The following is a 14,811-nucleotide window of genomic DNA, read 5'->3' on the forward strand; positions in this document are numbered from 1 at the left end:
GCTGCTTTTAGGTTTCTATTTGTTTGGAATATCTTTTTCTATTCCTTCATTTTCAGTGTATCTTTAAAGTTAAAACGAGTCTTCTGTAGGCAGCATGTATTAATAGCTGGGTTTTCCCTCACTGCCATTTATCCACTCTTACGTCTTTTGATGAGCAAATTTAGTTCATTTATATTTAAAGCAGCTATTGCAAATTTTTTTGAGAGAGATTTTTGAAATAAGGCATATGCACTTGTCTCAGAGATGGAGAGAGACAAAGAGGCAGAAGGTGAAAAATCTCCCTGGGGGAATGGCAATGCTACCCTCCCTTTTCCTCCACTCTCCTTTCAGGATTTTGGGCATGCACACACACAAGCCGGTGTGAATTTCAAGCTTTCAGGTCTGGAACTTGACCCACAGTCAACCATGTGGGGGTCCAGTGTCACAACCATTACACTACCTGCTGGCTCCACCATTTTGTTAATTGGAGTATTTACATTTTCTTATTTTATCTTTTAGTGATTATTTCTTACTTCCTTGCTATTTTCTTTTGTGATTTGATGATTGTTCATACAGATATGCTTTGGTTCTTTTATCTTTTTCTTTGATATATCTCCTATATGTTTCCCTTCTGTTACTATCAGGCACACATAGAATATTTTATAGTTATAACACTCTCACTTAAACTGATAGCAACTCAACTTTAATCACATACTTAAACTCTAAATTTTTACTTCCCTTCTTCCCAAAATTTTATCAAATTTTGGTGTCACAGTTCACTTCTTTGTATATCACACATTTATTGTAGGTATGGTTATTTGTAATATTTTGTCTTTTAACCTTTACACTAGAGCTAATAGTGATTTATACACAGTATTACAGTATTAGAATATTCTGGTGTAAATATATACTGCTTTTACCAGGGAGTTTTGTACTTTCATGTCACTAATTAGCATCCTTTCTCTTCAGCTTGAAAAACTTTAGCACTTCTTGTAAATCAGTCCCAATAGTGACAAACTCTAGCTTTTGTTTGTCTGGAAAAGTCCTTATTCCTCCTCTATTTCTGAAGGAAAACTTTAATAGGTAATATATTCCTGATTGACAAGTTCTTTTCTTTCAGCATTTTAAATATGCCATCCCACTCTGCTGGCCTGCAAAGTTTCTGCTAACAAATCTACTGATAGTCTAATGGAACTTCCTGTATGTGTGACAAGTATTTGTATACCTGGATGTCTACTTCTCTCTCAAGATTTGGGAACTTCTGAACAATTATTTCTTTAATTAAGTTTTCTGTTCTGTTCTTTCATATTTTTCTTCTTCCATAATCTGTATATTTTGTGGTATCTTATAAATCCTATAAGCTTTCTTAACTTTCTTATTCTTTCTTTTTCTCCTCCAACTGGATAATTTTAAATGACCTGTTTCTGAGTTTACAGATTCCTTCTTCTCCTTGAAAAAGTCTGCTGTTGGAACTCTCTATTGCATTTTTTTCATTTAATTCATTGTACTACTCAGCTTCAGAATTTCTGTTTTCTTCAATGATTTCTCTTTGTTGAATTTTTCATTTTGTTCATATATTGCTTTTCTGATTTCATTGAGTTGCTTATCTTTGTTCTTTATTCTCTCATAGCTTGCTGAACTTCTTTTTTTTTTGAAAGAAAGATTTTTTTTTATATAAGGCAGAGAGAGAGAGACTCACAGAATGATAGAATGCAAGACATCACCTCCCAGGGGCAATGGCCCTGACACAATCCCTTCTCCAGTCTCCTCTCAGGATGTTGGGCACATACACACACATACACCCTGCATGAGTTTTAAGTTATCGGGTCAGGGATTTGAACCGTGTCAACTATATGTGAGTCCAACAACATAACCATTATGCCATCTGCTGGTCTCAACTTGTAAATTTTCTTAAAATGATAATTTTGACTTATTTTTCATGTGATTTTTAGATATCCATTTTTTTGTGGTCAATTCTTAGAAAATTGTTGTTTTTTCTTTGATGGTGTTATATTTCCACATGATTTCCTTGAAGTCATGTGCTGCTCTCTTCATATTTGAAGAAGCACTTATTGTCTGCGATTTTTACTTCTGACTTTCAGAACAAAGTACTTTTACCAGTTAGCATACCAGAGATTCTAAGACTCTTTAAGACTTTTTCTATGACAGACATTACACATCTCTTATCTCTTAAAAAGGAATTATTTATTTTATTATCATTATTGTTTTAGATTTTTACCATAGTGCATGGGTACTTGCTGGAGACAGAGAAAGACAGAGGGAGGGAAAGTGAGAAATCACCTCCTCCCACAGAGAGGATGAGCATACCACAACCCTTTTCTATTCTCCTCTGTGGCATGCATACAAAGCTGCCTGGCATGATTTTCAAGCCACCAGGTCTGAGACTTGAACCATGGTCAGCCATGTGAGAGTCCAGTGCCATAACCATCATACCACCTGCTGATCTTTTGAGAGAGATTTGTAATCTCACAAGGCCATGCTGAGTGCTTGGTCATTTGGGATTGTAACAAACAGATTATATTTATTTGTTTTCTCTAAGCAGATGACATGAAATGCTTACATATGTTTATTTTATCCTAATCCTACAGAGTTGAGTTGGTTAATTGGGTATACCTGTGAAGCATATGCAAAGGCTCACAATTGATTTACAGGGGCACACATAAGAAGTTAGGTAGGCACAGGGATGAAGGAAGAAAGGGATAAGGTGTATGGAGCATTAGGGGTGGCTGTGTACAAGTGAGAGGAGGTCCGAAGATGAGCTATCTCAAGTAGCAGTGGTGTAGTGAGTGGAGCTCTTACTGGGCTCTGTAAAACAGTTACTAGGATACATTGTCCTTTGTGGAGTTGTGAACTGTGATTTTATTCCTTTATTCCTTGCTCCCAGTGTCTGTTAACCCCCCAGCTGTGCTAATCATTTTAATGTTTTCAGTGTAGTTGGAAAGAGGTGGGCTTCTGCAGCAGCATTCATGTGGCCAGGGAAGCTAGGACTTAACTACACTCACTTTCACCTGTTGACAGAATTATGGGCCCAGGGAGTCTCTCATCACACTGAGCTGTGCTGCCTTGGGAGTGGAGTGTTGTGGGTTAAGTGAAATTGTTCTTCTCACCCTCTTAAAAATGTCTATTTTTAGATATTTTGGCTTGTTTGTTTTACTCCAATGGTGTGCTGATATTTTTTCACTAGAACCTTGGGTTCCTGCTTTTCCATATTGGTGGACTATAGAAGATGATAGAAGAAAACTTCTATTCTGTCATTTTACTGGTGTCACTTCTTTTTTTTAAACTTTTCTTTTCTTTCTTTTTTTTTTTTTTCTGAGAGGTTTTTGCTATAGGGTGTGCGCACTCATCAGAAAAACAGAGAAAGACAGAGAGACAGAAAGTGAGAAATCATCTTCGCTGGGGAGATGGCCACGCTACAATCCCTTTTCTTCCATTCTCCTCTCAGGATCTTGGGCATGCACGCACATGTGCTGGCGTGAGTTTAAGCTGCTGGATCCGGGACTCGAACCATGGTTGACTACATGGGAGTCCAGTGACATAGCCATTATGCCAACTGTTGGTCCCCTGATGTCACTTCTGAACTATCATATTTTTAAAGGATTATTATATACTACCTAGGATGGCAATGGTGGAAACACAGAAATGAATTCGGACAGTGTAATAATTGAAGAAAAAGATGATGGTGACTGAAAGTGGGGCGGAAACAGTGAACAAGGTTAATTTATGTGCATATTTTGAGAAAAAATTTGACAAAATTTGCTATAGATTGGATGTGGATAGGGTAGGAAGAGAGGCCATAAGGATGACTTCAAGGTCTTGGATCTGAGTATTTAAGAGAATGGTAAAGAAAGTAAAGATAATGGAAGGAGCAATTTTGATGATGTAGGAAGAAAGATATCAGTTTATTAGCGCTATCTCAATTTGAGATCTAAGGAATTGTGAGGAGTATGCAGTTGGATAAAATAGTTTGGTGTTTATGGGAGAAGTCCGGATTATAGATATAGATTTGTGAGTCTTTAACATGTAAATGATCTTTAAAACCATAGGACTAGATGGAGTCACCTTCTCTAGGTGAGTAAATCCAAAGAAAAGTGGTCTAAGGACCGAATCTGATATGTCATCATTTAGAGGTTGGAGTGTAAGAGGGAAGCAGTAAGATGGACATTTTGGAAAAGAGAACCTAATTTGTGGTCCTGTGTCCTAATGAAGGGAAGATTTCAAGAAGGGAGTGGTAAGCCATGTCCAACAAAGCAGATAGGATTGGACAAGTGGCAACTCAGAGCTCAGTGGTGACAATCCAGATCATTTTGGTGGTGTTACTTGAGTACTGACTTAAGTATAAATGCTTAGGTATTATAATATACTTTCTATAGTATCTCATTTCCACATTTTATTCCCATTCCCTATCCATTAACCTAGAACAAGTAATAAGTGGTCATTGGGTAGGTTCTTTCAGGCAGGCCTCATTTTAGACATCAGAAAGATAACTGCTTATTTGCTTTGAAAGACCCCCAGGAATGAACTCTCCACACTCTCTGCAAGCCATTTCTGTATTTTATCAACCTGAAGCTGATTACATTTTTCTTCATGTTTAACTGAACTCTATCTTTAAGCCCATTTCTTCTTGTCAGGTCCTCTGCCAATATGGAGAGCAATCAATCACCATCCCCTTCATAAAAATGCCCTTTGTGTACTTGATACTAGTAATCAGATCACCTCTTAACCTGCTCTTCTGTTGGATAAACAACACTGCTGCCTTTCATCTTTGCTTAAAGGCTCTACTTTTACCCTTTTAATGTGTGTAAAGATAGCATATTAAATAAGTATGATCTCCTCTAGGCTTTCCTGCCCTTGAGTTCTGCAGACCCAATTTTTATGATATTTATAACACATGAGTGTGGATTTGCTTACAAAAGGCAAAAAAAAAAAAAAAAAAGAATTTCTTCTGAAGTTAGGTCTGGCATAGACCCAATGTCTGGAGTATACACCCTAGGAATGTAGGTATATGTGTCTGCGTGTGCCTCTCTGTGTGCCTGTGTCTGCGTCTGTCTTTGTGTGTGCATGTTGGTGGGGAGAAAAAGGCACCAGGCTCACAGTTTAGCTCCAAGAGAATCACCTTCCCTCTGGTGGCTGCTTGCCAGCAAGCATGGTCATTCAGTTGCTGCCATTTATTAGCAAGATTCTATATTTCAGTGTATGTGTGTGACCTTGAAATGCCTGAAGAATTTTTCAGATAATAAGCTAGATCTTTATCCCAGGAGTTTGGCTCCTTATCACTGCTATTCATTCTTGTTCTACTTCCAAAAGATCCCATGTCCATCTTGCACTTTTGGACTATTGGAAATGGAGACAAATGAGCAGAACAGCAACTTGAACAGGACAGTCTTCCAGATGATGTGGTACAGATGTCAGGTGCATTAGTAATCGAATGGCTCTTAGTAGGGATATTTCACCTTTATGACCGAACAGAGTTCTAAAGCACCAAGCTTTTGTTGATTGCATAACAATTTTTAACTGGCTGAGAATTTACATTTTATGACAGAGTTCATTTACATTTTGTGACATAAAAAATACCTCATGTGTTTAATGACTAGACAAACTATAGGTTAATTGATCTTGGGTATATGAACTATTTGACTTTAGTCTTCTCATATGTGAAATAGGGTATCCTATACAGTGAACTGGAAACGCACTTCGATATATGTTAAGACAAAAGACTCTCTCTGTAGTAAGATGCTTTGTGCAGATATCCATACAAAATAGAAAACTAAGGTGCTTTACACAGAAAATTTATAATTGTTTCACTACCTCCAGAGGCCCTAATTTGTATCTGTGTCTGCAATCACTGATGTGCTGATCCAATTCAATATTATGGAGCCTTGATTTTTCTCAAAGGTTAAAGCTGAAAATAAAAGCAACACTGCTTTGTAATATCTATTGATTCTGAGTTCATAATAATGTCCTTGGGTTTGTGGGGAATCTTTGCTCACTCTGATAACCACAGTTTACTTTTAGCCTTAGCTATAGAGGCTATTAAATGGGCAGGTGGGATGATCTCTGGAATGCTCTCTTCAAAGTGTTTCATGATAACTACACAAAATATGTTAAAATTATAGGCCTTTATACCATACACCTACAACAACAAGAAGGGGAAAATTCAGCTTCTCTATTCTTATCCCACTCCTGCTGACTACGGAGGTCTATGAACAGTAGGGAGGATAAATGAAATTTATCACTGGAGAAGCTTTCCAAAAGACTAGGAAGGTGAGAGTTAGTGTCTCTCTCTCCAGTAGGTGATATTTTCAATAGGGTAGGATGAGGCTGATGAACCCTGAAATCACTACGTTTCTCCCTTGCTAAGCTTGGAGCTGAAAAACAGGAAAGCATGCAGTGGTGCACAAATGTGCAGTGAAATTTTTAAAATGTTCACTGACCTTTTAGGAGCCTTCACGTTGTTTAAGAATCTACTGACCTACAGGCAATTACTGCACATAAATGTCTAACTTCTGCTGCGAATTCAACCTCACCCTTCGCCTGATGCTTCTGTCCTTTCCCCATGTTTGCAGCAAGACCCCAACTCCTTCAGCCCATAGGGAATGCATGGAACTAGCCTCTCTGCCTGGGCTGGCTCTGTACTGCTGTTTGCTTGCAAACATTCAGTTACCAGGAAATGTGGAGTCAGCTTTGCTCCTGCTCCACTTAATTTTCTTCACCCCATGCAGTGGTTTTTTTCTCTTCTGCTGCCCCAGCTGTTCTTGCTTTTCCCTGGGTGGCAGAATCCGCCCCAGCTGCAATCTGTGCTTCCTACAAAGTTCCTTAGTTGCCTACTTGACCTCAGCCGCCCTGCCTAGATTTTTCATTTCCTGAGCCTTCCAAACCAACATTGAAAACAGAGCAGTAGCAGCTGCAGCAACAGCAACTGACAACTGCATTAATGGAGGCAGTGGCCTGGTGTTGACTCAGGAGTTAAACCTGAGTTCAGGTCCTGCCACTGTCAGTATAATTTTAGGCAAGTTGTTTAACCCTCTAAGCTTTGGTTTCTTCAGTTGGAAAGAGAAAATACTGTCCATCTGTTGTAAGAAAAAAAAAAAAGAGGAAAACTTCTAGGACATTGTCGGACTTTTCCAACATCGGTTTTTAACTCTTTCTTTCTCTGAATGTGAAGGCATCTTGAAAAATTTCACAGAAAATGTGTGGTATGAAAAAAAAAAATGCATGAATTTCAAAAAGTTTTGCATGGATTAAACTCAGACGTTTACAACTGGTTTTCCATGACTTTTTGAAGTTAACCTCATATACACCACATTCTACAGTATGCCAATGTCTAAGATAAATGGCCACCTCATGAAGCTTATAAACTGTGGATGTGAGACTTAAACATGAAAAAGTTAAAACTATAATCCATATTTTAAATGAAGTTTGAAGATTGAGAGAGAACTCACAAAACAAGAGACAATGTATGTATCAACGTGAAAGACAGTATGTTATAGCAATTGACAGGAATAATCAAGAAAGATTTTGTGAAAATGATGCAATTTGATCTGTCTCTTCAAGATGCATGGGGTTTTAATAGGCGGGGGGAGAAAGGCAGGGTCTCATGGACAAAAGAAACTTTGGAAGAATGCTGCAGAGTGAGGACAGTGTAGGGATGTGTGGAACTGGAAGGCCACAGTTTGGGCAGGAGCACAAGGTTACTTCTGCAGTGGTCAGAGATGCTGGCATGACTAGGAATGTTTGACAGGTTTAGAAAATAAAAAGTTCAGATGCCCAGTTAAATGTGAATTTTGAGTAAATAACACTTTTTTTTCCCCAGTATGGGACATACTCTATGAATCATATTTATACTAAAAAAATCAAAACAAACCAACCCCCCCCCCAAAAAAACACCAAAATCCTAAGCTGTAATTGATTTGAAATTAAAATTTATTTGGGCATTCTGCATTTGATCTGGCTTTCAACAAGGGATTCTGCTATTCATCTTGCATCACCGAGGGTTTTAATGAGAGGAGTGAACTGATGAATCAAGTACTTTAACAGGGATCAACTTGACAAAATGCCAGAATGATGTGGAGAGAAAGATTATAGAGGCAGGATTGGCTCTAGTATATTCTCCCTAGTTTAGAGAGAGAAAAAGAGAGGAGAGAGAGAGAGAAGAGAGAGAGAGAGAGAGAGAGAGAGAGAGAGAGAGAGAGAGAGAAATCCTCCTGATAGCTTACTAAGCAAAAATCTATTTATTCTTCCTGCAACTTACAGAATTATGTAACGTGAGAATGCGGGGTGAAAGCTTGGTTGCTTAACATGACGATGTTTCTAATGAACATTAATCCAGGCTCCTAGGACTGATAATGTAACCCATAAAGAGCTGGCGTCAGAAACCCGTCATATATCATCAGTGGAGAGGGAACACTCACAGTTCTCTGCGGAATCCTTCTGTCAGTGAATCTTAGTGATGGGCATGTTTCCTGAAACGCGATTGCCTTGTTTTGATTTAGAGCCCACAAAGATAAGAAAGAAGTTTAAACAGTAATGTTCTTCTTGGATGTTTCTTACATAAATTTAGAAAATACTAGGACATGCTTTTTATTCATTTTTAGAGATTTATCTGGTTGCCAAATAGAATTAGTTTTCCAAATTGTATGCCTTTTTTACTCTCTCAATAGAAGGAAACAATTTTTTTTTAAGACAAAGACATTTCCAATATTATAATTTTAGGATAATTTTCCTATTGGATTTTCTCTCTTTACATCTAATTTTATCAAATTTATCAAGTTTTATCTAATTTGCTGAACTCCAGCCTGCTGAAAATTAATAGTGGTGTACATCTTGTTGATGTTTTTGATTATTTCTTCCAACAATCGTATTAAATATTTTCACTGGAAGAGAAGAAACCCGGGCGACTCTTTTAATTCTGAAATTAACTTTAGAAGATGCTAGAATATGAGAAAATATTGTTCTTTTACCATTAATTAAATACGAAGTTAAAACTAATATTTACAGAGTCCTGTTAATAATATAGCCAATCCAAGTGCTCACCTTTGTCATCTGCAAGAATAAGTAGAAATTAATATCAAAGGCTCTGATACTAGGGTCAGCTGAGATCTGAGTCTCAAAGATGTTTCAACGAGGATACTGGGTGCAAACACTTGGCAACTCCTGCTTTTAAGTGTGGCTGAGCAGTCTGTTTTCCAGTATGGTGACTTTGGAGTGGTAGGAAGCAAATTATTTTTAGCATGTGATGTTTTCTTTCATATAAATAATGTGTAACCCCAAAGAGACCTTTTTTTTTATAGTGCTTTTTCTCTTTTTATATTTTTTAAAAGCTTTTGCCATAGGGCTTGTGCTCTTGCTGGAGGGAGACAGAGAGAGGGAAAGTGAGAAATCACCCCCTAGGGGTGATGGCCATGCCACAATATCTTCTCCTTTCTCCTCTTGGGGAATACTGAGTATGCACACATATGCACCAGGCATGGCATGATTGTTATTGCTTTCTTAATCTTCAAAAGGCGATACTGTCTCATGAAACAAGGACATCCAGATGTAAAGAAGCAAAGGATAGGCATCTCCCTTGGATTCTTAAGGTAACATTCAACTAAAGAAACCTAATTATTAAAAACTCCTGCAGAGCATCTGAAGACTCATGCTAGAAGATTAATCTAGAAGGTCTATCAGTTCAGAATGTGAGACCTAGATCACCCATGAATGACATCCAGGTCTGTCACAACACCGATGCGAGTCTAACTGCAGCAGTGACTTCTTATGCTGATACTGGCCAGCCTTTGCCCTGCTCACTAGCCATGACACAGCAGGGGTTATTCCTGCGTCTGGGTAATGCATCTTTCCCAGGTTTTTGTGCTCTGAGCCTGGAATTTGAGACCAAATGGACAAAATCAGCTGATATATGTGTAAAAAAATACTTGGGTCTAATTTTGGTTGAAGTTTTAGTGCCTTGGTTATAATTGTCAGTGCCATTTTCTGGATAGCTAGAATCTTTATCTAGCAGCCCTGAAGAACATTACCAAAGATTATGCAAATTAATTCAAGTTTAGGAAAACTGGCATTTCTGCAAATCTCATGCCAAATTCTTTGGATTTCTCTTGGAAATTATTTTACAAGTGTCTTTCTCTCTTTTGACCCTCTTTACTCCAATTTCATTGTCTTACCCATCTTGAATGGCTTTGTCCATATTTACCAATGTCAAATACTCCTTCAGCATTATCCCCATTCCTTTTTCTCCTTTCCTTTTCAGAATGGGATAATATTCATTAATGCCTGTGGCAAATGGACACTAGAGTTGCTCTGGTATAGATGCCTATGAATGCTTAAGCAAAAAGAAAGATCAAGCAGAAGCAGAAATAGCATAATTTTTGAGGTTATTCTCAAATTTCCTTCTCATTTTGACATGTAGGGCATTGCTTATTTTCATGAATGCCTAGGGTTTCTTCCTCTGGCTTTTTTTTTTTTCATTTATTCCCTCCAAAAATGTATAGTGATATGTCTTATATAAACTTTCGGCTAGGTTTATTGGAGACTAGGTATGCTGGGATAAGTAGTACAGAAAATCTCCAGTTTGGCTTAGGGGTAAGAAGATCAGCATTTCCTTTCATGTAGAGAAGGTTTCTAAGGCCTACTTTCTGATATCTTCTTACATAATGTGAGATAATTGAGTCTTTTTAAAAATAGACCTAATGCCCTTTGCCTGGGGCTCACAAAAAGCCCCTTTTGAGGTGAATTAGTTTGACTTTTTATCTATATCTTATAAGCTAAGGATCCTTGGAAGAGACGAGTTAACATGCACACACATTATTTTTTTCTCTTATGGATGGCACATCAAAACATTCCAAATACATGATTAAAATATTCATTTTCATATGATTGAGAATTCTAGAAATTGTTGGGTCATCAAGCTCCGAGAGGAACTTTCACGAAGACTGTACATTAAAAAAACTAGTTACTCAATGTACATTAGGTGCTTCTTGATTTAGCCAAGAAGTTGGCCACATTATTCATTCAAGATATTACCATTAGCATCTAGGACAGCAGTGATTTTTTTTTAAAATCAAAGATGAAGTTAAACACATCGTGTTCATGTTTGTGGAGGCAGCTGAGTTGGGTCAGTGAGGATTGTTCTCTGAGAAAATAAGGCTGGAATGGAGGGCAGACGGCCATAAGGATGGTGGGAAGTGATAAGAAACCTGCCACTGTTGAAACCAAATAGGAGTCTGGATACATTGAAGAAACCTGCAGGAGATCCAGAGGGATGCTTGCAGCATATGGGATGACTGAGCTGTCCAAGAAAGGTGGCACTCTGGGATGCCAGCAGTCTCCTTCCTCAAGTTGATATATATATATAGTGTTGAAAAGAGGCTCATATTCTTGAAAATAACCCTAAAAATTCAGAAATCATCTCTTTGCATTAACTTTATATTAAAATACAGAAAATTATTGTTGTTGCAAATAAATATATAAATATTTTAACACTCTAAAAGCTCCTAGAGTCCATTGGAATGGTTACTTGTCAAATGAGTATATTTCATGTCCCTAGATCATTCAGAGACTAAACCAAAGGATGCCTGTATTAATCCCCTTCTACAAAAACAGCATTCAAATGTTTTACTGACTGGAGAATGTAGTGCAATAGAATCTGCCAGTTTACCACCATTCCCCGAACTAATGCACAGATTGGGGTTTCTGGAACAAAGGTATCATATGCTTATGTACTTTATTATTTTGGCACAAAATGTTTTCTATGTTGTGACACTACATGTAACCTGTGTCCTGTGCCTTCTAAAATAACATAACATTAAAAATGTTAGTATTCCGAACATTTTGTGTTTGTGTGCTACACGAAGACAGTACAATGCAATCTGAAATACTTCCAACAGAGGGCTCTATGGGTTTGATTTAGACCAAGAAAGAAAGTGAGAGAAAATTGCTTGGGTTTAGGTTGCTATAGTAAATTCTGTAATATACTTAAAAATAGCACTGATAAAAATGGAGTCAGTTGAGTTGAACTAGAAGAATCATCCAAAGATAAAATGTAAGATGTACTCTTATAAGACAGAATTTCGTAATTATTTGAATTGATGTTCTTTTCAAAAGACAAAATATATTTTACTGTCTATAAATAAAAAAGTAGGCAAATTAAAGATAATCTATACTTTAAAGTACTATTAATATTACCTCATTCAGTTGCATTTTAAAAGAAAAAAGGAGTTACTGCATTCATTCTCTTTTTGGAGACATTTATCTTTGCTGTTGGCAAATAATTTAGTGTTGGTATAAGCAGATGTATTATGTACACAAAATGAATTGTAAATATTTAATACACGAAATATATGTTTGTATGCATGCATGATGCAAAATGTTACTGAAATGTTTTACATAACAAGTGATATTGTTTTAAAAAGTGAAGTGCAAAGACGAAAAAAAAAATAAGCTAGTGAAATGTATTTCTTTACCTATACATACCATACAGCTTACTTTCTGATGTTAGGCCTAATTTTTTTATTCTATTTTCAGATTAGAGAGGCTTACAATATATATATTAAAGTAAAGCAAGAAATAAACTAAAGCAATACATTACTTTTGGACTTGAGATCTTTGTGCTCTGATTTTAGGGAATGCTTTATTTTATCCATTTTTTTTTTCTGTGTTCTTTGAAGTATATAAGCTCATTGTAGTCTATGAGCAGACAACTTTTTACAATTTAAACCAATCTTGCTATGTCTAGTTGAAAAAATTTATTTCATTTTGATGTAGTAATACTTTAACAGCATATGTCAATATCATACTTAAAAATAATTTTGACGTTTAAATATATTTCCTAAAGTATTTTTACCTAAAATTCCAAAATCACCTTCTTAAAATAATCTCTGTCATTTAGAAATACTGGCATCTTTATAAATGCCTGTATTAACTATGAAAATTATAGATTTTCTTGAATACAGATGCAGATTATAATTTAATATAATCTGGATAAACCATTAGTATATGAACTGTGTATAATAAATATATTTAATATAGTAAAAATTCTGTATTTACAATCCATTTTTTCCAAAAAGTATATAATTATTTTTACTATAATGGCTTTAACTTGCTAAAATTTTGTTATATGTGGTACTTTGACCTACTAACATTAATAAATAAAATGTTGATTTCTAATATGTTTGTAACATATGCTATAATCTATAACAATAAATATCTATTATCAAGGAGGCAAAATTTGGTTTCCCTATAAAATAATTTTTATTTTTGTTATTATTATTTACAAAGTATTTCAAGAAGACAGACTACTTTAAACAAAATTGCAGCCTGGTTGTTCATATAGGGTTTAATCACTAAGTCTTATATTTCCATTTTTCTTTTAATTTCCTTTTTCATGAATTGGGAAAGACAGACTTCTAAAAAGATCAAATGCAGATTCAAACCAATATATTTATGGTCCTTGTAGATTTTTAAAAAAACAAATAAACATTGCTTATTATATAGTTTTTGCTGAGGGAAATACCTTGACTAATTTTTGGTTTTTGTTTAAAATGTCTGGATCATAGGTGGACTTTCAGTGAATTTCTTGATAAAGATGCAGCAGTGGCAAACAACTTGGGGTTCAGAAGCTTGCTGTTTTAATACTGTAAGATTGTACACGTCTCTCCAGATTTCTCACATGTAAATTCTCCCAGAATATTTCTCTCTTCATGCATAGGGGGAATTATTTTATTTGTTCATTTTTACAAATCAGCGATGAATATAGATACATAGCATTGTACCTTTGGGCCAAGACTCAAATGTGCAGAGGACAGAATACATAGGTAGCACATATACACTATGCACTTTGCTAAAATGATTGTCCTAATTTTGTCATGGGGTCCAGATATTTTGTGACTTATCCAGGTAGGGGTTAAACTTCAACAATAATTTAATTTTTGTGTTTTTAGTTTTAGAGATGAGGATATTGAAAACCTGATGAAATGCTGAGTAAGAATGACATGGCTGCCATACGAGTTCAATTTTGATTAAAAGTAACAATCACCTCTACCTAGGCACACTTTCTGTGATGTAAGCAGCATACCTCCTTAGATACATCTTTACATGGGAGTCACAAATGGTAGACCCCATCCTGTTTATGGCAAGGTATAGATCAGCATTATTTGCATTTATGCGTATCGCTTCTACGGCTTAGTGAAAACAACCACCACAAATAAAAATAATATTTTCTAAAACCAACACACAGAGCTAAGGGTTTGCTTCATGCACCTGCCTGTTTTAAAGCCACCCTGGAAATTCTCCTTTCTTTGTGCAATATTTTATGCTTTTCTTTTCTTCAGGGCAGATTGGTTCTGCCGGCACTTTATTCCTGAACCTACGTTCATTCAAAATGGATTGCCAGACTTAAATGCTCTGTCTAGTGCTGCCGCTGCTGCTGCTGACTAATAATGCCCCTCCCCCACCCAGCTCCTATCCCATCATACATGGGTGATCTCCTTCTCTCTCCCTCTCTCTCTCTCTCTCTCTGAGGCACCGGTGGTGGCCCTATTGTCAACAAAGAATGCATAATGGTGAAGTACTCAGCAATAATTTGGGTGATGTTTTGCTTTGCATGTTTTGAAAGTATTTCTGAAGAGTATAAATAAATGTGCCCTAAACTCTCCGTCTTTCTCTCTGCTGGTATCTGGAGCTTAGCTCTCCAAAGGGCCAGCCTCAGGCTGCAGTAGCTGAAATGCTTTCAGGGAACAAACGTGTGGCTCAATGGCTCCCTCTCTTTTTAATAATATTAGCACCATATAGATTTAATAACAGGATGATTGAAAACAT

The sequence above is a fragment of the Tupaia chinensis genome, unplaced genomic scaffold (genome assembly GCF_000334495.1).
Source record: "Tupaia chinensis unplaced genomic scaffold, TupChi_1.0 Scaffold148698_1, whole genome shotgun sequence".
NCBI lineage: Eukaryota > Metazoa > Chordata > Mammalia > Scandentia > Tupaiidae > Tupaia > Tupaia belangeri.